The sequence below is a fragment of the Spermophilus citellus genome (genome assembly GCF_964194105.1).
Source record: "Spermophilus citellus genome assembly, chromosome: 4".
Taxonomy (NCBI): Eukaryota; Metazoa; Chordata; class Mammalia; order Rodentia; family Sciuridae; genus Spermophilus; species Spermophilus citellus.
The window spans coordinates 196,702,656-196,725,752 of NC_138185.1; the positions used below are offsets into that span (position 1 = coordinate 196,702,656).

The 23,097-nt window shown below is 35.7% G+C and overlaps 1 protein-coding gene across 17 annotated transcripts in view; it reads left to right on the plus strand.

Annotated features, from left to right (window-relative positions):
• Positions 1–23,097, plus strand: part of SIPA1L1 (signal induced proliferation associated 1 like 1) — a 372,348-nt gene that overhangs the window by 207,174 nt on the left and 142,077 nt on the right. Inside the window, exon 1 of one of the 17 annotated variants that reach the window (XM_081290420.1) lies at positions 21,953–22,038. The exons of 15 other annotated variants lie outside the window; for them this stretch is intronic. The gene's annotated coding sequence lies outside the window, so the exon portion shown is untranslated. Of the gene's footprint in view, positions 1–21,952; positions 22,039–22,361; positions 22,587–23,097 lie in introns of those variants that run through there. One more of the 17 variants, XM_081290419.1, reaches the window with a different exon arrangement.

The window sequence follows — 23,097 nt, forward strand, 5'->3', positions numbered from 1 at the left end:
GTTTACAGTTCCTTTATATTCCAAATAATGCTGTGATAAACATTTCTTGCATAAAATTTTGTCTTTTTTATTGTTTCCTTAAGATATTGTCAGGAATAAAATAAATGTATATAAAGTATATCAGCATTTTAAAGGTACTTTGTACATATTCCTAAAAAAATTTATAAAGACCAAATTGATTCCTTTAGAATTTGTATTTATTTTCTTTATTTAATAGAACTTTTAAAAAATGCTTAACCAATTATTTGTTTCTTTTTTTGTGAATTGGCTCTTAATACTCTTTTTCCCGTTTTAGAATCTTGTTGTATTATCTTGATTTACAGTTGCTTGCATTTATTCAGTGTATTACACCTATGTTGTGTTTGTTGTAGTTTTAAAGTTCCATGTACCCAAATCTATCAATTTTTTCTTTTATGATTTCTTTCTTTCAGTAGTTATACACATAGAAAATTTTTATCCATTCATATATCAGATCTTTACCTGGTATTTTATTACCTTTACCTGGTATTTTCCAACTTATATTGATTTTCTTAAGAAAGAAAGTCCACTCTGTGAACCCGGAGAACTTTGATGTCAGGCCTGGTTACTGTGTGTTGTGTTTGGTAGTTCTTTGCACAGAGTGTCCACTTGCTCTAATTGTTAGCCTCTGGTTATGCTGTGCCATTTGATATTTCATTTTAATTCTATCCCTGTGGTTCTGTTACTGGGTCCTTGTGAAGTACTTTCTTGAATAAAAAGATTAAATGAATAAAGTGAGTTGTGATTGGCTCCTGAGTTTATACTTTGTTTTAAGAGGTCCAGAAATGAAAATTGAATCTTTCCTATGAGAGGAACATCATACATTGCAGCAATAGGCTCAAATAGACTACCAAATATCACATGAAATATTATCTGTCTTATTTTATGATGATAACTGCTAATTTTCTAATTTGCACAAGTTCAGATTTAAGAAAAATATATAAATCACTTGAAATATTCTCAACTTGCCAGAAATATATATACTACTAACCTATATTATAGGAAGTGATTGATTACAGGTATTGGTTTGTGATATGTAAAACCAATAAATAAATTTTCTCTTGGTTTTTAAACCAAAACCCTATTTTTAGAATTAGTATTCTTGGTTACATAGGTAATAAATGTTTCATTGAATTCCAAGCCTAAGTACTTTATGTTTCTCCTACATAATATATTTTATTGTGTCTCACTAAATGTAAACATTTGTAGATCAATATCTTCTGCAGAGAGAACACTGCCTGAAATATTTGTTGAAGAGTAAATATTTCTTGAGTGACTATAAGAGCAGAGATTGAGAAACAGAGGGAAAAGGAATACTTTTGCTCTTGCCCAAAATGTATTAGGCTTTTAATTAAACACTCACTGGTCTTATAACTATGTCTAGGTAAAATTGTAGTTGTAAAGATGAACCTGGTTTTTACCTTTTTTGTTTTTTGTTTTGTTTGTGGTGTCCTTTCACATGCTGGGCAAGCACTTTACCCTTGGGCTACCACCCAGCCCTGATCACAGGTTTTTACTATGGTAGGAAACTGGATAGGGGGAGAACTTCAGGATAGATTTTTGTTGTGGAAGAAGGTTAGCTAAGAGCCTCAATGAGGGCTGGTGGTGTAGCACACTGGTAAGCATTTGCCTAGAATATGTGAGGCCCTGGCTTCAGTCCCCAGCACCCCTGCCTCCTGCCGGTCTCAGTATACCACTCCATAATCATAATCAGAAATGGTATGAAAGACTGTGTCTGATATAATACCAGCATACACGTGTGTCTGAGAAAAAGTTAGCGTGTGAATCTTGAGAATGTTTCCACTTTAATATTTTGAAGCATGCAAACTAGCAGCAGATGTCAACATTTTCATTTTCTGCTCAATCTAAATTGCAGCTTCACTTTTTTTAGAGAAAGGTGTAGCAAGAAAAGCAATGCTTTTCCAGCTTTCCTTAATAATAGGTACTGCTTATGGAACTTTTTCCCAATAGCATTGAATTCTCCCAGCAAAAAATTTATACCAAGATTGTATCAAGATCTTATCAAGGATTCATGATTTTATCATTTAGGGCAATAATAATCTTTTAGAGAGTCCATGTGAAATACTGTACTCTTTTATTTACCTGATCAGTAAGCATAGAGTAATAAAGAGAGCATTAAAGAAAGGACCTTCTTTTTGATTCATCATTAGAATAATCTAAGCCAGATTTGTCATGACAAGTAGAATAAAACTTTTTCTGCCTGAGGGTTCAGTGGCACATGTCTGTAATCCTAGTGGCTCGGGAGGCTGAGACAGGAGAATTGCAAATTCAGAGCCAGCCTCAGCAAAAGTGAGGCTCTAAACAACTCAGTGAGACCCTGTTTCTAAATAAAATACACAATAGGGTTGTGGATGTGCCCTGAGTGGTCAAGTGCCCCAAGTTCAATTCCCGGTGCCCCCCAAAATAAAAAAAAAAACCTCAAAAAAACTTTTCTGCGTTTTTTTCCTACCAAGTAAAAGGCTTAATTTTGAAACTTCCAAAGTCATGTTTTCCAAAAATCAAAATTTAAGAAACAATCAGGAAAATTAAGTAAGCTTATTTTTAGATTTTTTTTTTTTTTTTTTTGTATGAAAAGTCATGACATTTCCCTGAGCCATGGAGTACTTTTCCTTGAATAACCATTGAAATACAGGCTGAGAGAGTGAGGCTTTTTATTAGTACACCAAATGCTTTTTGTGTAAGATTTTTATGTCTTTAGTGGACTTTGGAACTAAATTTAGAGATGCATCTTAAAGATCCTATTGAAGTCTAACATTTATTTATTTATTCATTCTATTTACAAACTCCTATGTAAACTTAGTGTTTGATCAAAATATTGTCTAGTTTGGGCAAAAATTAAATGGCAACTATTTGAGAGTGAAAATAACATTTATCTGCTAACGGGTATTTGTTGTGCCAGTTAAAAATGTAGTCAACCATAAGCTACTCTGATGGTTTCAGCAAATGAAAATTTATTTTCTCACTTAAGAAACTGTCTCAGAAGTAAACTCTCCCTGGCTGGAACATGTGCTTAGTGATATGACCAGGGACCCTGGCTCTTTGTCCTTGGTGTCTTTCCTCTTGCTGGCCTCATGAATTGAAGGTGCTTCTTTTTCTTTTAGGCAGAAGGAAGGGAAGGAAGAAAGTAGAGGGCAGAGACTAGCTGAGTCTGTTCCTTTTTATCAGGAAAGCTAAAGTTTGCCAAGAAGTTGTATGCTGCAGACTTTTACTTCCTTTTCTCACTGGTCAGAGAGATGAAGTAGTCACCCCTAGACTAGTCACTGCCAAGAAGCATAGGGTTATGGCTGATTTAGAAAATTCTGGATTTGCCCACAGGGGCTAGAGGAGAAAATTCATGGCATGGTGCCACTCGCCTGCCTGAACAAACTGAGAATATTATTAGTGAAGAATTGGGAGGGAGGTGCGTGGAATAGGTCATGAACAGTGTCTGTCACACCTACTGGAAGCAGACCTAGTACAGTGTGTACTAGATAAGCTCAGAAGTCTGATCCACATTGAATTCCTTTGAATCTTATTTCTTCGAATAAATCATTGATTTTATTTTGGAAATTCTTATTTCACACATTCTTTTGTAGTCATACCCTGTCATTTTCCTGGGTGATTCAGATATGAGGATAGCAAATATTTGGTTTAAAGTCTTCCTTAATATTAAGTATATAATAAAAAAATAGAATTTTAGCCATGATACTCTAAAATTGAAATTTGAAACTTATTTGATGAATTTGTCTGTTTTTAAAAGGAATATTTCCAGTAGATGTCTAATTTTATTTAAAATTAAAATGCTTGGAGGTGATGGAGTGGGGGGTTACTGAGGGTTCAAATCATAGACCATTGAGCCACATTCCCAGCCCTTTTTATATATATTTTGGGACAGAGTACTCACTAAGTTGCTGAGATTGGTTTTTAACTTGTTATCCTGCCTCAGCCTCCCCAGTTGCTGGGATTACAGGCATGTGCCATCACGCCTGGCTTTATTTTCAAAATATGTGGGCAGTGACTATCATATATATGTACATACAAAAATTTATATTCTAATTTTTAAACTCAAATAAAAAATTTTCCCATGTATATCATTTAAAAATCACCCTATTTTAGTTATATTTATTAAATCATTACAGTTTATTATTGATATTATAATGGACACAACCATTTTACAATGATGTGTTTAATTTCATTCTGTGCTGCTATTAACTATGCTATGCTTTGCATATTTATTCATGTATATTGATTTTTTTATTTAGAAACCTCACAGATCAGTGGCACTGTACTAATTTACAGTGCCTAGTAGGAAAATATAAAAATACAAGTTCTTTTCTCAGTTTCTCTGGCAGTATTATCGGTTTTAAAAATTTGTTATTCAACAAAGGAAAAATTGTTGATTTTTTAATTTTATGGTAGTTAACATTAAATATTTTCTAGTCTTTTTTCCTCTTGTAAATGGCATCTTCCTGTTCTTCAATTTGTTACTTCTTTAGGTAGCAAAATGTTATTTGACATTGCAAAATGATACATTCCCAGTATAGATCTTTTGTTAGTCATACTTGTCACTGTGCAAAGAACTGCTGTTTGTATTTTTCTGAATAACTTGTGTAAACTCATGATATGTAAGTAATCATGTTTTATTCATAATACTTATATATACTATTTGTCTCAATTTCTGTGCCTGATAATGTAATAGGCCATGGGGATAATGGAGTCACTATAAGAGCTAACATGCCTATGGCCTTTAAAAAAATAGTTTTTTTTTTGTATTTTTTTCTCTAATGTTTATATAATTTTCATTTTATGATGTAGTGAATTATTGAATCTCTTAAAATAGTTAATTGCTTTTTATTAATTAAATGCCATTAAAAAATCGAGTCCATTCCTAACAAAGTTTGTATAGAATTTTGTAATGACTATTTGGTGTCTGTTAAATGATTTTATACTTTTATTCTTTTATTTATGTGGATTATTAACAGATTTTATTATATTGCCTCAGATTTTATTTATGTGCATCAATAATTACACAATTGTTTTATGGTTGCTAGAAGTTTGGTAAATTCTCAGTATTTTTCTCTAATATTTTTAATGTTGGTATTGGAAACCAATTTAACTCTTAGAATTGGTTGGATGACTAATTTTTGTTTTATTTCATGTGCTGTGGTGTATATTTTCACCTGTGCATATGGAATATGTAATGTGTGAATTCTTAATTTAAGAACTCAAAATTTCTTTGAGTCTGAAAGGATAACTATAATTTCTGTAATTCCTATATTTAGGAGTATTTTAATTTTTTAAATTTTATTGGTCTTTTCTATGTTTTTTGCTGTTATGTTTTTACATTTTTTTTTGATGGTGCTATGGATTAAATCTAGGTCCTTATAAATGCTGAGCATGTTACCAGCCCCTCTTATGTTTTGAATAGGAAATCATTGATGTCCTTTGCTTACATATTAATTTTCAGATTTTTAAAAATATTTGTTAGTGTATATATGTGTTCTAATCTCCAACTTAGTTTACTTATACTTCTTCTATGATTTTTAGCAATATAGAGATTTTATGTTGTCAAATAACCCTATTTTAGTTTTATTTATTAAACCATTGTTTACAGTTTATTAAATTTTCCTTTTATTTTATAAACATTTTTATGTTTTTTTCTTTGTTTTAAGTTACATATTTTCCTCAGAGTATGACTTTGGATTAATTTTATAGGTTTCCGTTTTTGCTAAGATACCTCCTTGTTACTTTGTTTCATTTTGTTTTCATTGGACACACTTAAAACTTGTACTTTGATCCTATAATATAAACTAACTTTTAAATTAAATTTGCTCAGTTTTCTTAAACATACCATAGATAATTGACTAGAATGTTGATCCCCGTGTTTGGCTGCAAAGGTATGTATTACTTTGTTTCATTAATTTCTTTGCTTTTTTTTTTGGTGTGGGAGGGGATGCCTTAATCACGCTCAGCACATGCTATACCACTTTTCTACACCCAACTCTCATTCATTCCATTGTTTGTTTTCTGTCTTTGTGCACTTGGTCCGTTTGGTGTCCCAATTGCCTTGATGTCTGGCCACTTTTGGGCAAACGCTCTTTTCTCAGTTTATGCCCTCCCTGACCACTGCTACAGTACTGCTTTACTGTACAGCACTCCTTGATTCATTCCTCTCTGCTGCAATGCGTGATCCCTTCTTCACTGACCTTGTCAAAGTTTTACATCCTTGCTAGGTTTTTAACTTTACTTTGATATTTGAGCTCCATTCTCTGGGCAGCCTTTCCTAAGGCTTCAGCCTTCTTGGTGCTCATTGTGTTGTTTTTACTGCACCAAGGGTGTATTTCTGGTCCTTCTTTTCTTAATACAACCTGCCTCCTACACTCCCCAGCACAAAGTAAGCACAAAATAATCTAAATATTAACTACCTTCCTCTTTTCTTTTCTACTTTCTTAATTCCTCCCCTCCCCTTACTGGTTCTAGGAATCAAACCTAGGGCCCTGTGCATACCAAGCAAACTTAGGTCTCTTATTATGAACTGATTCAGTCCCCATCACCAAACAAACAAACAAAACACCCCAAACCAAAAAACAGATAATTAACTTTTTGCTCTCTAGTCTCCAGACCCACTCTTCTTTGGTTTGCTGTAAATAATTGAATTAATTTTTATGAGTTCTCTTTTTCTATTAAAAACAAACAAACAAACAAAAAACCTGTAGACCTGCTTTTGTTCCAGAAGTTACTCTGCTTAGAAATATGAGCAGTCTCTTCCTCTTCCTTGGTGCTTTTATCAGTTCTTGACCTTGGCATTTCTTTCTTCTTTCTTTACCCAGTCTAGCTGTTTACTCATTTCTCAAATAGGCACTAGCTACTTTCACAAGCTTTTTGTCAGTACTTTCCAATACTTTAATTATTATGGTAAAGACACCTGTTTTGTCTTTTCCTTTCATTTTTTTGAATCATGTCCTCTGATTTGTTTTGTAGAAAGAATACCTGGTTTTGATATCAGACTGGCAAGAATTCTATGTAGTTGGTAAAAATGTAGGGAATGGATCCTCTTTTGAGAAACATTGATTCTTGTTTATTCAGATATAACATTTTGGAGTTTCTATTTGGAAATTTTCTTTTTTTCTTTGTCTTTGTCTTAGCATCTTTCATCTTCATGTTTACTCTAATGTCGTATTCACTTTATATCTTCATTCTATTGCTAAGTTTTCTCTTGTAAATATAATGAAACTTTTTCAGTAGGACATTGCTTTTGCTTTCTTATTAATTTGCTAGACCTTGGAAATCTAGTCTCACAGGAGACTTCATAAATATTAGCTTTTGTTACCGATGTTGTTGCTCTGGTTTTGGAAAGGGAATGGGAAGGGCTGCCTAGTGATATTACTGAAGGTCCATCTTTCATTATTTTTGTAATCAAGCCAAAATTCAAAGCATTTAAAAAATGCTTTTCAAAGCATAACCTATTTCTTTTCTTATTAAAGTCATGTCATAGAAAATGTGAGAATCTAATCTATAATGGACTCCTTGCCATTTGCTTTTAATGAAAATGGTGAACAATACAGAGCAGTCATTTATCTACTGTTGACTGACATCCTGCACCATTGAAAAGTAAATACCCACATGTGGCAAGAGTTACTCCTTTTAATATTCTGCCATGTTTTCATTACTTTCTTACTGAACTCTCATTACACTTAATAAAAATTATGAAGTATGTGTACTTTCTTTGATATTCTTTCCAAAGCAATTGTATTTATTGGAAAACCACTTTATAACAAATATTTATAAAGAGGGAATTCCTTCCTCCCCCCCAAATCTTTTCATTTTCTCATATTCCTCTGAAGTTCTTTCATTTCCCTATATATTCCTTTTTATATGCTTTTGTATATATAAACATGTTAAAGAGAATATATCTACTTCAAAAATTTTGAACTAATGCATAATTACACATAATAGTGGGATTCATTGTGGCATTCAATATTCTACTTTTAAGTGTCAACATTTTATTTTAAATATAGTCATGGTAACTACTAGCTAACTCAATTAGGCAACAAAAGGAAAAAAAACTAAAAATATTATCTAAAAAAGTAAAGAGAATCATTAAAATATTAACTCTCATGGGAATTCAGACCAGGAATGGTGGCACATGCCTGTAATCCCAGTGATTTACGAGTCGGAGGCAGGAGGATCACAAAACCAACTTGGTGAGATCCTGTCTCAAAAAAATAGAATTAAAAACAAAAAATTCAGTAAAATTACTGGATATAAGTAAATTTAAAAAATCAGTAGCTTTGTAGCACACTAGCAACATATTAGAAAATGGGATTACATAAACATTCCTAGTCTCAATAATATTTTAATATGCCTTATAATAAATCTAACAAAAGATTCTCAGTGGCTTTATCAATTAAAGAACTTAAGGCCAAGCTAAGTAAAATAGAAGCTGTATATGTTACTGAATGGGAAGAATCAAGATTTAAAAGAATTGAAGTTCTCTATACTAATTTATAAAATGGATACACAATTTCAGGCCAGGCGTGGTGTCATCCTAGCTACTTATGAGGCCAAGAGCAGGAGGATGTGAGTCCCTAGCGCTGAAAAATCAGTAAATAAGGAAGACTCAATTTTAAAACAACAAAAGAGGGTCTCGGTGGTACACACCTGCAATCCCAGTTACTCTGTAGGCTGAGGCAGGAGGATCACAAGTTCCAAATCAGCTGCAGCAATTTAGCAATACCTGTCCCAAAATGAAAGCTTAAAAATTGGGAGTGAAGAGGGTGAGGAAGGATGTAGCTCATTGGTAGAGTACCTCTCATTTTAATACCCAGTACTGGTTAAAAAGAAAATAAGTAAATAAAAGATACAGAAACAACAAAACGAAGAGCATTTGCCACTAAATTTAAAGTTAATTGAGATAGTAGAATGGGATTAGCAGGATTTATTATAATGCTGTGATGTTGAAGTTGGTGTGGCATTGGTACACAATAGAGAAGGAGACTTCCACATGCATTGAAACCTTTTTTTGACATCGTGTTACAAGTCAGTAATTCAGAAGTATTGTTGACTATTCAAGAAGTAGTGGTGGACTTCCAGGCAGAAATGATGCAATCAGGGAACTCAAAATATGTGGCCATAAGAAGCACCCTGCAGACTAAGCATATTTAAATAATTTATTTGTATTCACTTAAAAAAAAAGTAGTGGTGGGACAATGTGATAAAAATTACATTCCTATCAATAAGTTCTCGAGGAACCAAAAATATTCATTTTAATAGAGATTTTTAAACTTTTAGAAAATCTATAGATGATATTGGAAATTTGGAGAACTTTTTGAACAAAGCACAAAAACTCAGGGCTTGGGGTTGTGGCTCAGTGGTAGAGTGCTCGCCTAGCATGTGTGCGGCCCTGGGTTCAATCCTCAGCACCACATATAAATAAATAAAATAAAGGTATTGTGTCCACCTACAACTAAAAAAACATATTTAAAGAAAACCTCAACAAAAACTCAAATTATAAATTTGGTATGTTATAATTTTCAAATGCAGATATAAGAAAACAAAAAAAAAGGGTTAGAGACAAAATGTAGACTATGAAAATAAATTTAGATACACATGTGTAATGAAGGATTAATATTTGTAGTAAATAAATTTGCCTGGGAACTGGGGTATCACTTAGGATTGAAGTTTCTCTGCAGAAACCTGGATAAATTAATATTTTAGATGTCTTTCTTAATTATCTATAACAAATTTGTCAGAATATTAACACTTATTAAATCTGGATGTCGGGTATCTCTGTGCTTGCATGTTTCACATTTCTCAAAGTTTTCTGTTTAAACTGATACTGTTGCAGTGTACAACTAAACTGCATTGGATAGGATACAGGCAGTTATTTCCTTTTCCTCCTCAAGTCCCTTGCCAACATTGTCCAAGGAATATAAGAAGATGCAATATTCAAGGTCAAATAAGGGGAAAAGAAATAGAAACAGATTAGAATTACCAACACATTTTGGACAGTAGGGAAGAGAGGGATGCAACTAATTTTGTAATGTGGAGTGACCTATATCAGAAAAGGTTTATGGAGACGTTCCAAAAAATGTTGACACCACACAATTTTGGAATTGGAGTCCCCCAGTTATGAGGAAGATTGGACTTAGGGATGGAACTGGTTGGAGTTATATTTTGGTCCTTTCCTTAACCCAGTGTAATCATGGAGCCTATAGAAATAGGGAGGAATTATTTGAAATATTCCCCAAGGTGGGAGTAAACTAAAAAAAGAGAAAGAAACAAGAATTGGGAGACATGGGGTGGCTTTACCAGGAAAGGAGGGAAGGAATTATCAGGATGGAAATTGGTGGGTGTTTTGGGGAGTGCCTGTGCAGTAGACCGAGAGATCAGCTGGGTGGACTGAGCTGAGAAGGGAGTTCTAAGGGAGTGGTCTTCAGGGAAGAGAAATGGAATTGGGAACCTGCTGCTTTGATCCTGTGGAAAACAATATTGAGAAGATGTGAAGGGGGATGGTGTGCAGCGCTTGCGCGGGCGCACACACACACACACAATATCTCTGTTCATATGCATACATACTCACACATATGTACATAAAATGGGGCAAGGATGTGGAGGAGATACTTGATGGAAACGTTCTGATTTCTCATCTTGCACAACAGAACTTCACTAGATAATTTAAATTAAGAAGTAGCAACATGAGCATGCTGTTTAGGAATATAAAAATACCAGAAGAAACAGTGCTATGAACTGAACGTGGTTATTCTTGGAAATGGAAAAGATAAAGTAAAGCAATACATTTTCTTTCTCTTTATATTTCTGGTTACTATTTGCCTTTAAGTTATACCTTACTTTGATAAAAGCATAAATTAGCTAACATTAAGTGAATATTGCAGTGAGCATCTTTGTGTGACAGATTTTTCTTCTTCTAGCTTGTAAAATCACTTCTTAGCATTTATTATACCACCTACTTTCCTATTCAGATGTGATTGACATTTATGGTTAAGCCTACATGGGCTGATATATCCTAAACTTAAATCTTTGACCCTGAGATACTTAAAGTTCCATGACTGGTGCATCAGAAAACATTGAAAAATCAAAATATATTCAGTATGGTTGTGTTTCGAGAACCAAGAATGTGGGAGAGTGTTGGGGACCTCAAAAGCAAGAGTAGATGCTAATAACTATCCAAGGAAAGGGAAAGCAGAGAGCTCCCAGAACCTGAAAGGAAGAAGGATGACCAAGATCTGGTACAGAGGAAAGTCCCCTCTTCTTGTGAATAGCCATACCTTCCCCAAAATTGAAAGACAGATTATAGAGCTCAATAGTATGATTTTTTTTTTTTTCCTGGCTTACCCACTGATTTTTTTTTCTTTCCCTAAAAGGGTTTCACTGATTTCTGATGCCTCTAGCAACATAAGAATGTCTTGCGTTGTTTGTTTTGTACTAGGGATTGAACCCAGGGCACTTTAGCCCTTTTCAACTTGAGGCAGAGTCTCATTAAGTTGCTGAGGGTCTTGTTTGGTTGCTGAGGCTGGCCTCAAATTTGAAATCCTCTTACCTTAGCCTCCTGGGTCATGTATTACAGGCATGTATAAAAATGTGTGTTTTTAATTGTATCAGTTAACAGTGGGCACGCACTTAGAAATTTTCTTACTAGATATAAAATGCTGTTATGATTTTTATGTCTTTGAAACTTACTATGATTGCTATAACATAAGATAGGCCTTTTCTTGTGCTTGTGTTCTTTTAAAGAATTTTTCTTACTCTAGCATATTCATTTTTTTTTTCTGTTTTCTTTTAAGTTGTAGACGGGTACAACATCTTTATTTTATTTATTTTTATGTGGTGCTGAGGATTGAACCTAGTGCTTCGCACATGCTGGGCAAGTGGTCTACCACTGAGCCCTAACCCCAGCCCAATATTCCCTTTTTCTAAATTTGTTTTAACTGCAGTTTTCCCAGAAAATATCAAGACAGTCCCTCACTTTTCCTTAGCAGCAGATTTAAAGTAGAAATTTGGGCTTTTAGTGATGTAATCCTAATTTTAAATCACCATAAAGTTCCTTGTGGTTCTCCCAAGGGATGCCCAAAGGTAATAAAGGGTGGGAATCCGAGGTGAATTACTTCCTTAAAGTCTTAAAGTGGGAGTGAGAGTTAAACTGGAGAAAAAGGGATGGGTAAGAATAAGACAAAAGAAGGAGGGAAGATAATGCTTTGGGTATGTCCAGTGAAGTCACCAACTTGGCTTCTCCTGAAGCCTCATGAGAGAGAACCTAGAGCTCAAGGTTCTGGGAGCATGGTGGTGGAGTGTGGAGAGATCCGACTGTTAAGCAGGTTAACACAGAGGTATTGACCAGGTGTTTCCCATCAGCTTTTGGTGACACTCCTGTGCATTGTTCTCATGTGGCTCTTCATCCTCCAGCCCTTGCCTTTACCTTCTGGTTCTGTAAGCACGCTCATCTTTCTTTCCAAGTGAGCATTTCTGTGCTGGATCTCTTCTCTCTGTTCTTACCACTCAGTGCCTATCTTCTTGTTTGTGCACCCAGCTCACACCAAAGTCTAGAAGAATACACAAATTATTTGGAGTAGCTGTCATGTGGATGGGATTGGGTCACTTTGAAGAAGTTATATAATTTTCACTTTGTCTTATTTCCATTTTAAAATTTTTATTTATTTATTTATTTATTTTTGGCGGACACAACATCTTTGCTGGTATATGGTAGGGGGACCACAAAGGAGAGACTTTTGTATGAGAGAAAAAATTATTTGAGGGTAAAAGATAAAAATTACTTTGACCATTTGATGGGAATTGTTTTTAAAGTTCTGGTTCTGGTTCTGTTACCTCTCTCATCTATGCTATATTAGCCACAGTACCTTCGCTTGTCCTATGTCAATGTGTTTATTTGCTTCATTAGGATTTCAAAATTTATTGTGTGTTAATTTGCTTTTGATAATTTCATTGTGACAGTGTCTTATTCAGTCCTCTCTTTTTGGTCTTTTAAGAGACTTGTTTGTTTGTATGCCCACTTTTCATGCTTTTAGATACAAAAGGAGTTGGGGGAAGATGGTCAAGCTGCCATTAGTTTTCACTCACTACTGTTGTGGAAGCTCTTTAAGGGGAAAAGATAAAACTGAAATCCATATTAAATTATGATGTTGTGGGCCTAGTTTTGGTGTGTCTCTTGAACACATACATTTATGATGTAACCACAATTATATGTTTATTGTGGTATAGATGCTGTTAATTTATTGGTTATTTTCTAGTCTATTTTATTTTGTTTGTCTGCTGCTGGGGATTGAAGCCAGGCTCTTGCTCATATTGAACATGTGCTGTATCACTGAGCTGCACCTCTAGCCCCTTGTAAATTACTTTCTATTCCATTTTAGCTGAGAGCCTGTGACTTTTATTTCTAATAAATATATTTCACAGATTCTGATCTTGGGTGCTTTGGGGATAAGGACAGGACAAATGTCTACCCCATACACCAAAAGTTTGGAGAGAAAAGACCCAGAAGGGGAGGCATTTTTAGAAAGGAGGTTGCCTTGGTGCAAGGAACTGGTCTTGGGACCAGACCATAGTCATTCACGGCCTGGTCTCTTCTGAGCTGCATGTTCCTGTGTAAACTTCAGTAAGTGTCTTTGTGTAGTGTGCTATGGGGAAGGTCTGGGTGTTGTTGGTGCCTGTCACAATAATGGCCAGTGACAGCAGATTACTGAAAAGCAGATTCTGGAAGGGCAGCATGGTGTAACTGATTGGCTGAGCCGATTGGGAGGAAATTTGGCTTCATATGTGGGGTTTTGCTGCATATGGGGAGTCATGGATTCGGAGTCATGAGTTCTGAATGTTGGATTCTCAGTTCAGGCCAGGTGGTCTAGGAGATCCTTATGGAATCAGTGCATACCTGCTTCCTTCTATTGGGGTAAGAAGCAGGGAGTTTGGAGGCAGGTTCCAGTTAGTCTTGGATTCCAGGCCCAAGTCAGACCATAATCATTTGGCTGTTGAGGAGCCTCTAAAGGTTCCCAGAATGAATGACCACTGGAACACTTTTAAAATTAGTTATCATTTAATATTTTTTCACTCACTGGATGCGTTTCCTCTAGGTATAGAGAGATTTGTGCCTGGGTTAGACTTCAGAAGGGGGGCCTTTTCTATAATGTATTTTCAAAGTAGTTTTCTGCCACAAATTCTTTAATTGCCAGCCCTGTAATATTGAGAGAGCCCACTACCTAGTGAGCACTTTATAGCATCCAAGTCTGTCTGGGTTTATGACTCTAGTCATGTCATTTACTTCTTTGAGCTGCTTATTCATCCATTAAATGGTGACATTGACTTCCTAGGGTGCTAGTGGGGATTGACTAAGACTGTCAGAGAATGAAACAAGTGACAAAATCCTGCTCTCTTGAGCTCACAGGCAGATGTATGCTTAGAATTAAGGGTTCTATGAAGTAGACACACCAACCACCTGCAGTCTGTGTTTAAGGAAATGCAAGAACAGTGTGGAGTGATTTTCTATTTTCATTTTTTTTCCTTTTAATTTCTTGGTTCTTTGGGTGGTATTTTAAAGTCTGCTAAGTGAAATGAAGTTGCTTTCCTTGTAATCATGGTTGGTGGTAACTTGGATATTAGAGTTGTGCATGGAAGCAACTTGATGTTTACCCATTGTTCTTACTGACTCCACTTCCTACTCTTTCCCTAAGCTGAATTTAATGTGCTTTTTCCAAGTATGCTTTTTAAAATTTTTATTGGAACATAAATATCCAAATCAAGAAACCATGATGTCCTTAATAAAGTCATTTGTAGCATTCCACCTTACTTAGCCCTCTGGTTTCCTGCGGGCCTCTCTTCTCAGTTTTATTACAGGAATTTGAGAGTGGGAATGCACCCTCCCTGTGGCTGGCTGCTCAAATAGCCCATGTGGGCAGCCCGAAAAGCCACCTTAGCAATGCTGATTCTCCACTGTGGTTTTTACAGAGTTCATTAAATGTGGATCAGTGACAATTTTCATGACTTCTCTATTATAAATTTGAGTTCATTCACTTCAGACCATCACTTTCTCTTCTGCCCCATGAGAAGGAAGCACCCCAGCCCTTTCCTTCCCAGCGTACACTTGCAGGTTCAGGTCCTTGAGCTGCCAGTATCTGGTGGCACTTTAGTAAGAGCTTCTGGAAAGTTGATCCAAGAGTCCAAATACTGATGTTTTTCAGACTTAGCCTTCATTTCTGCAGAAGCAGGATCATGAAAAGGACAGAATGTACATGGGAAAGTGAACCTTAAGGGCACCTGTGCCTTGTTTAGACAACATCACCTGGTTTTCCCAGGTTCCCATAGCCTCAGAGTGGGCAAAATGAGGTTGATGGTTACTTCACTGTTGCATGCAAGGAAAGCATCTGTAAATGAGGAAGGATGGTGATTGTGTTAATCGTCTTTATGAAGTCACTATTCAAATGCTATTAATACTGCTAATCTTACCATCTTTAGTCCTCTCTGTATAGCCCTCTTTGATTTTATTTTAATTTGAGGATTTAGCACAAAAACATCTTACTGAAAATACCTGACATCTGTTAAATTTTTACTTATTTGGTGACTTGAATGATGGGAGGTTTGACAATACAATATTTTATAATTATTGTTCAAGGGTATGTTAATCATAACTGCATTCTCAGATCATATTTTGTTTTAAGCAACAAAATGATGTTTTTATTCTTAGTCTTGTTTTTGATTATAAAGGTAATACATTTTCATTTTAGAAAGTAAAAATATATAGACAAAAGGGGGGAAAGCAGAAATTACTCATAATCCAGCTATCTAAAGACAAACATTGAAAATCCTTTGGTGAACTTTCTTTGCCCGTGTGTGTGTGTGTGTGTGTGTGTGTGTGTGTGTATGTGTATTTACATATACATATACACACATATACTTAACATTTAAAAAACATAGCTAAATTTATAATGTGTAAAGAAACTTTTGTTTTTATCCTGCATTCTTTTGAAACATGGGTCTTCTTGTTCTTAATTAGGAGGCCAACAGATGCACAGTTATAAAGATATTCTATTTTTTTTTTTAAACAAAGTGAGTCCAGGGTCAAATTAGTTAAGAAATCTTGTTATTTAATACAATTAGTGGTGAAGAAAGGTTTTCATCTAGTAACATGTATTACTATGTGCTAAGAAAGTGATAATTATTTCCTGTTTTTAAATCCTTAATTAATCCCTATTTTTGTGGAAAAATAATTTCAATAATCTGAGCAAAATTTGGGAAGATTTGACAAGTGTGTTCTCCTGTATGCTGATTCTGCTGTTTATTGGTTTGTCCTCCTGGTGTCTATTTTTTACATTTGCTTTTTCCTAGATTGTACTTGGTAATAAGTTGTTTAGTGCTAGGTCATATTTGACTATCAGCTGTTCAATACTACTTTGAAGTTTGCAGTATTGGCAAGTTTTTAAAATGTATTTTAAGTGACTGTTAAAGTACAAATTAGTACATTAAGAACACTCATTTGCTTCACTGGCCTGATCTGATCTCTTGATTACCTGTTGCCAGATGTGAAACTTTGAATGTTTCTGACAAGTTGGTAAGCCCTGATTCTTTTCTTCCCAGTGTTTAATTTATTGTACCTCAAGCACTTAGAGTTTTCCTCTAGCAATTCTGATTCACATTTACCTTTTTATGTTTACCCCTTACCTTTTACTCCCACTTTAAATCTTCCTACTTGAAGCTCCCCAAACCTGTCTGGTATATGATCAGCTGCTTATTGTGTAAGTTTAGGCATATTTAAATATAAGAGGTAGCCAGTCATATGTCTTTCTATTCTTTATTTTTCCAGCTGTTGAATCGTTTTACTAATTAATAATTCCACATGCAATTTGCTCAATACCTTCTTTATTTTGTTATCCCTCTTCTGCCACCAAGTTTTCTGCCAAATTTTCATCTTCTTTCCTTCACCCTCAGTTATGCAAAGTATCTTTAAGCTTTTAACGTGTAACCTCTTTCATTGAATGTTTTTATTTGGGAGGCAAGTGTGTCCTCTGGCCAAACAGACACATTTAAAAAAATTTATCTCTAAATTCAATTGTAACTTTTCCTGTTGTATGTTTTGCACCCACAACTTCTATATTCACTTTGTTAATTTCAGCATGTTTTTAGTTTTTACTTTTTTTTCATCTTCCTTTTTTTAAATTGATTTTTTAAAATAAATGACTACAGAATGCATTGCAATTCTTATTACACATATAGAGCACAGTTTTTTATATCTCTGTATATAAAGTATGTTCACACCAATTCATGTCTTCATACATGTACTTTGGATAATGATGTCCATCACATTCCACCATCCTAGCTAACCCCATGCCCCCTCCCTTCCTCTCCCACCCTTCTGCCCTGTCTATAGAGTTCTATTCCTCTCATGCTCCCCCTCCCTACCCGACTATGAGTCAGTTAACCTTATATCAGAAAAAAAAATTTTTGTTTTTTGGGGATTGGCTAACTTCACTGAGCATTATCTTCTCCAATGTCATCTGTTTACCTGCAAATGCCTTGACTTTATTCTCTTTTATTGCTGAGTAATATTCCATTGTGTATATATGCCACATTTTTTTAATCCATTCATCTCCTGAAGAGCATCTAGATTGGTTCCACAGTTTAGCTGTTGTGAATTGTGCTGCTATAAACATTGATGTGGCTGTGTCCCTGTAGTAGGCTGTTTTTAAGTCCTTTGGGTATAGACTGAGGAGAGGGATAGCTGGGTCAAATGGTGGTTCCATTCCCAGTTTTCCAAGGAGTCTCCACACTGCTTTCCATATTAGCTGCACCAATTTGCAGCCCCACCAGCAATGTATGAGTGTACCTTTCCCCCCACATCCTCGCCAATACTTATTGTTGTTTGTATTCTTAATAGCTGTCATTCTGACTGGAGTGAGACGATATCTTAGATATCTAATTGCTACATCAGATAGAGCACTAACCTCTAGGGTATATAAAGAGCTCAAAAAGCTAAATACCAAAAAAACCCCACAAACAAACAAACAAAAAAAACTGATCAATAAATGGGCCAAGGACCTGAACAGACATTTCTCAGAAGAGGATATACAATCAATCAACAAATATATGAAAAAATGTTCATCAGCACAAGTTTTTAAAATCCACTTTGTCTCCATGTGTTGTCTTTTTTCAGATAGTGAACATTTGGAGAGCAGAAACTAGATTTATCAATTCTGTTTTTCCCACATTTTTCTGCTTTTTGTTGAAAGGAGAGAATGGAAAGGAAAGAAGGGGGAAATTCTAGTCTAAAAGTTATGTGCTGATTCATAAATTTTAAATTACCCATGGCACTGCACTGAGATATTTGTACATGTTTCTGGCTCACTTGGAAGAGAAGTTCCTTCCGTCTGAGAAGCTACTTCTGTGGAATGTGAGTGAAATTGAGGAAAGCCAAGAAAGGAATGTGAAGGAGAGAGTTTTGCCTTATTGGATTTTCTTAGCTAATCTAATACTCAGGAACCAGGAAGTTATATTTGTTTTAAAATACAGTGTCCTGTTACATTCTGAAGTAACAATATTGACAGGCAATCTAAATCTGTGTGCACAATTCAAAACTGTTTACATGGAAATTTTCATAATTCAGTAGTAATAACTCTGGGTTATTAGGCCATTTGAATAATTTTGTACTGGCAAATTTCCTTCTGTTGTGAGCTGGGTCTGTTTTAGAAACTATACCAGAAACATTCAGCATCCCATTTTGGATGTGGAAGTATAGCAGTTGACAAAGCACTGCCTCTTTGAAGACTGCCACACTGCATTGTGATTATTTCAGGACAGGAACTGTAGTGTTTCCCTCAGTCCTTTCCTACATCTTCATACTAACCTTTAAATTGTTCATTATGCTCTTGACATAAAGTAAGTTTCCTATGTCGTGACTTTCACTCAGTTCCTTGAATTATTTATGGCCTTCACTCCTTTACCACTCCTTTAACAGTCATTTATTTTTTGGAAAAAAAAAAAAACATTTTATTTTCCCTTTTTTCTGCTTGGTCATTTGTTAACTAATTATAAGAAATAGATACATAAGGACGGTATTAAATAAGCACTTGTGTGGCTTTTATCTGGAGTTTAGGGGGTAGAGTCATGAGAAGAGATTTGGTGGCAGTAGCACAGAGGTGACATTTAAAGCTGCACGTTATATCCTATCTGGTATGATAACCAAGCAGACATCTGCCCCACTCCCAGAAATTTCATTGTTCTATCTTTGTTTGCTTATTCAAACAACTAGGATCCAACTAAGTTAGCACCCAGATGTCCATAGGAAAAATTTGAATTCCACTGCACCCACGCCTATTATCTAATCCTAATAATGCACTCAGTGTTTATATGCATCTTAATAATAATGCCTTTGAATCCCCTCCCAAAAATATGAAAAGTGGTAAAAGAAGTAAATCAAGGATATAACCTGGTATCCTTGCATTTATATGGAATCCACCAATGATAATGAATAGTGGGGGGAAAGGAGAGAGGCAAGAGCACAAGAGGTCTTATCACAGAGGCCAAGTGAAGGCAGTTTCAGGGAAGGGTCAAGAGCAAATGCCTGACAGGGCTGTTTGTTGTTATTGTTGTTTTCTGGTGGTACTGGGGATTGAACCTAGTGCTGTATACTGAGCTACAACCCCAGCCCTTTTTTTTTTCTTTTTTTAATTGTTCATTTGGAGACAGAGCCTTACTAAGTTGCCAAGATTGGTCTTGAACTTGTGATCCTCTTGTCTCAGGCCTCCTGAGTCAAGATTATTGGGATATACCATTGCATCCACTGACAGTGGCTGCCATAAGCAGTAAAGAGGTCCCTGGAAGTGCACATTCAGTCTGTTGGAACCTTGATATTCTGAGTGGCTGACCTGCTGTGGTGCACTGAACTCCACCAGCACTAGTTCTTATTGTTGAACAGCTTCTGGTCATATGAGCTTCCCTTGAAGGGAAGGACTGCTTCCTCAAATAGTCCTAGCACCAGATGTGTGGCCCATGCTCAAAAGAGAATATCAGGGTTTGGGAATGATTTAGAAGAGAGGAGGAAGCACTTCTAGAAGAATGGCACTATCAGAAAAGGGTGGAGAGTTAGGTTGGGATAGACTCTGAGTGATGAAAAGATGTTCAACTGGTAGAATCAAACTTATTGACTTGAACTGTGGTTCCTCTAGATGAGATTAGTGTTTTAGTTAAATGGATTCATCATGGACTTAAGTAATATCTAGAGCTGTGAAATTAAACGTAATAGGGAAATTTTTATATAGCTTGCTCTTTTAACAGATGGAGGTGACATGCTGTAAGTTAATATTGCTCTTCTGTTTGGTTTTCTTGCCTTTTTTTTAAAACCATATTTAATGATGCTGAGGCAGGTTTGCTGATATTTAGGAGACTTGCTAATAATTGTCAACATATGCTTGCTATTCCCATCAACTCTAAGGTATAGGTTTTAAGATGTTGTGCATCTATATCATAATATGACACACTGGGCAGAAATTTTAATTTTCGATTGGTAATAAATGAAAAGCATATATTTTTCTATATATTCTAGTCAGTGCCCAAAGTTTATGTTGCACCTCAAAGGGGTTGGACACTATAAATAAGGATAGGAAGAGGAAGGAAGAGGGAGGGGCACTAAATACAGGAAAGAAGGTCCTCATGACTGAAAAAAATCTGTTATTTAACTTAGTTGCCTGTTTCAAACCTCTTCAGTTTTTACAAGCTTAATTAAACTGTGCCTTTCCGTGTGTGCTCATCTATATTTTAAAATGAGGGTAGGGAGACATTAAGATGTCATAAGACATTTTTAAGATGTAATGTGACTCTTGATATTTCTTCTAAATTGTTAAGAAACTTTTATATTTAAAATTAAGATTTTAGGCCAGGCACAGTGGTGTATGCCTCCTGCTGAAGCAGGAGGATTGCAAATTCAAAGCCAGCCTTAGCAATTTATGAGGCCCTGAGCAACTTAGTGAGATCCTGTCTTGAAAACAAAAACAAGTTAGGGGAGGACAAAAGGGCTGCGAATGTGGCTCAATGATGAGTGCCCCTGGGCTTAATCCCTGGTACCCCAAAAATAAATAAATTAGATTTTAAGAATTCATTAAGATATCAAAAGTGAATCAGACAGTTTGGCAAAGAAAATATTGATAATGAAGATGGAACATTTTCAAGTGAATTTTATGTATTGTGTTTTAATGGGGCTTTTTGTTTCTTCCTACAATTAATTTAACTAAATTGTTAAATTCCTAAAACAGTCCTGCCATAAGCCATTTTTTAGAACAAATGAAATGTGGCAGGAATGAGTTTTGATCATGATGGGCTTGGTGTGTTGACTTCTTGAGGAATATACTGGGAATGGAAGAGGATTTCTGTAAGATTGTAAGAAATGCTGAAAGAATCTAACTTTTATAGGAATCTACTTAGACTTATTCCTCATGCTAGCAGATTCATTTGTTTTTTTTTTTTTTTGGAAGCTACTTTATTGAAATAATCAGGCTGTTTTGAGATGGACAGGTGTGTGCCTTTTGGCCTCATTGGTTGTTTTTCTTTTCATTTTATGAGGAACACTTCCTGAGCCTTAGCTGTGACCACATATGCTGAGGGAAGCAACAGTTAGCACATTATTCCACTTAAAGGCTTGCAGTTGAAAGAGGAGTATGTAAAGTTCTGGAATGTAAAGGAAATCATAACAGATCTCATCTGTAGACAGGTAGAAAGCCCAAGGCCAGGTTTAATTACGTAGCAGTACAAAACCATTATCCTTTTCATAAGAGGTGGGGAAGAGGAGTGTGAGTGAAAACAATGGGCATTTATCTGACCGGCTGCCCAGACCCAGCCTGTGCAAGCTCTGCATTCTGCAGGCAGCATGCATTTTTTGAAACACTCCTAAATGTTCCAGCTTTAAATAGCAACGGGTCTTCTAAAATGATGCTGCGTGCTGCAGGAGAAATGAAAGCGGCCGCCTTGGAGGCAGGAAGCCGACTAGCGAGATGCTTAATTATCGTGGAAGTAAGTGCTTGTTACTGTTGAGTGCAGCATGCAGTGAGCGGGGGTCCTCCTCTGTGTCAGAGTGTGATTTGTAGACAATGCCGCCCTGTCAGCTCAGTGCTGGTTCAGCAGCATCTTTCCAAACATGTATCTGGCAAGAATTTAAAGGCCACCTCTTGTGTAATTTGTGGAGTCTTGGAAAAGGATTCTCTGCCTTTCTTTTCAGGATGTACGCAACCATGCAGGATTTTGTAGTCAGAATCTGTGCCTCCTGCCTGACGTGTTCATGAGGAAGTTCGTTTTCCTGCCCGTCACCTGGAAGGATGCTGACAGTTCTCTGAAATCTGTTGGGGGATATGGAGAAGGCTGCCCAGAGCAGCATTTTGTTTCTGCTGTCGTCATAAATTAGTGCTGATGGGGTGGATTAGATTGTACTATTGAAGGAAATGCAGGCATTTTGTTAATTAGTGTGATACTTCCAGCTCTAAGAGTAGATGAAACTAAGGAGAGCTTGGGAAGAGGTCACAGTGAATGCTGGTTTCATTCTGCAATATTCCTCGCTCATCTGGGTAAGTAATAAAGTAGGGGAAAATACAGGAGAATGCTAATGGATATAATGGCTCCTGGAAAACTCGTTTATTTTCTCTCTGCTGTATTTGCTCTTGCCAACTATGTTAAGCCTTTGTAAGGAAACAAGTATTGATTTTGAAATATGGAAGGAGTTTAAAAGTGTGCATTATAGCGTACTCAATAAAATGATTTTTCAGTTTTAGTTCTGTTAAAAACTGACTTTGCATTGCTCTAATTATCTGATTTGGTTGGTTAGGTCTCAAACTTCTGGTCAGTACAGTGGCTCATGATGCTGTACATTATTACAGGTCACTGGGGGCAAAAGTCTGTACTTGGGGTACTGTGATGCCCCAGAACAAGTTGTCATCTCCATCTCCAGTTTTATGAAATAATATATTAAGCTATTTAAGTATATTAAATATATTTCAATTTAAATAATGGATTATATTAAATGACCTTATACTCTCTTCTTTCCTTCAAATCTGATTTACTAAAAATATGGATCATGGA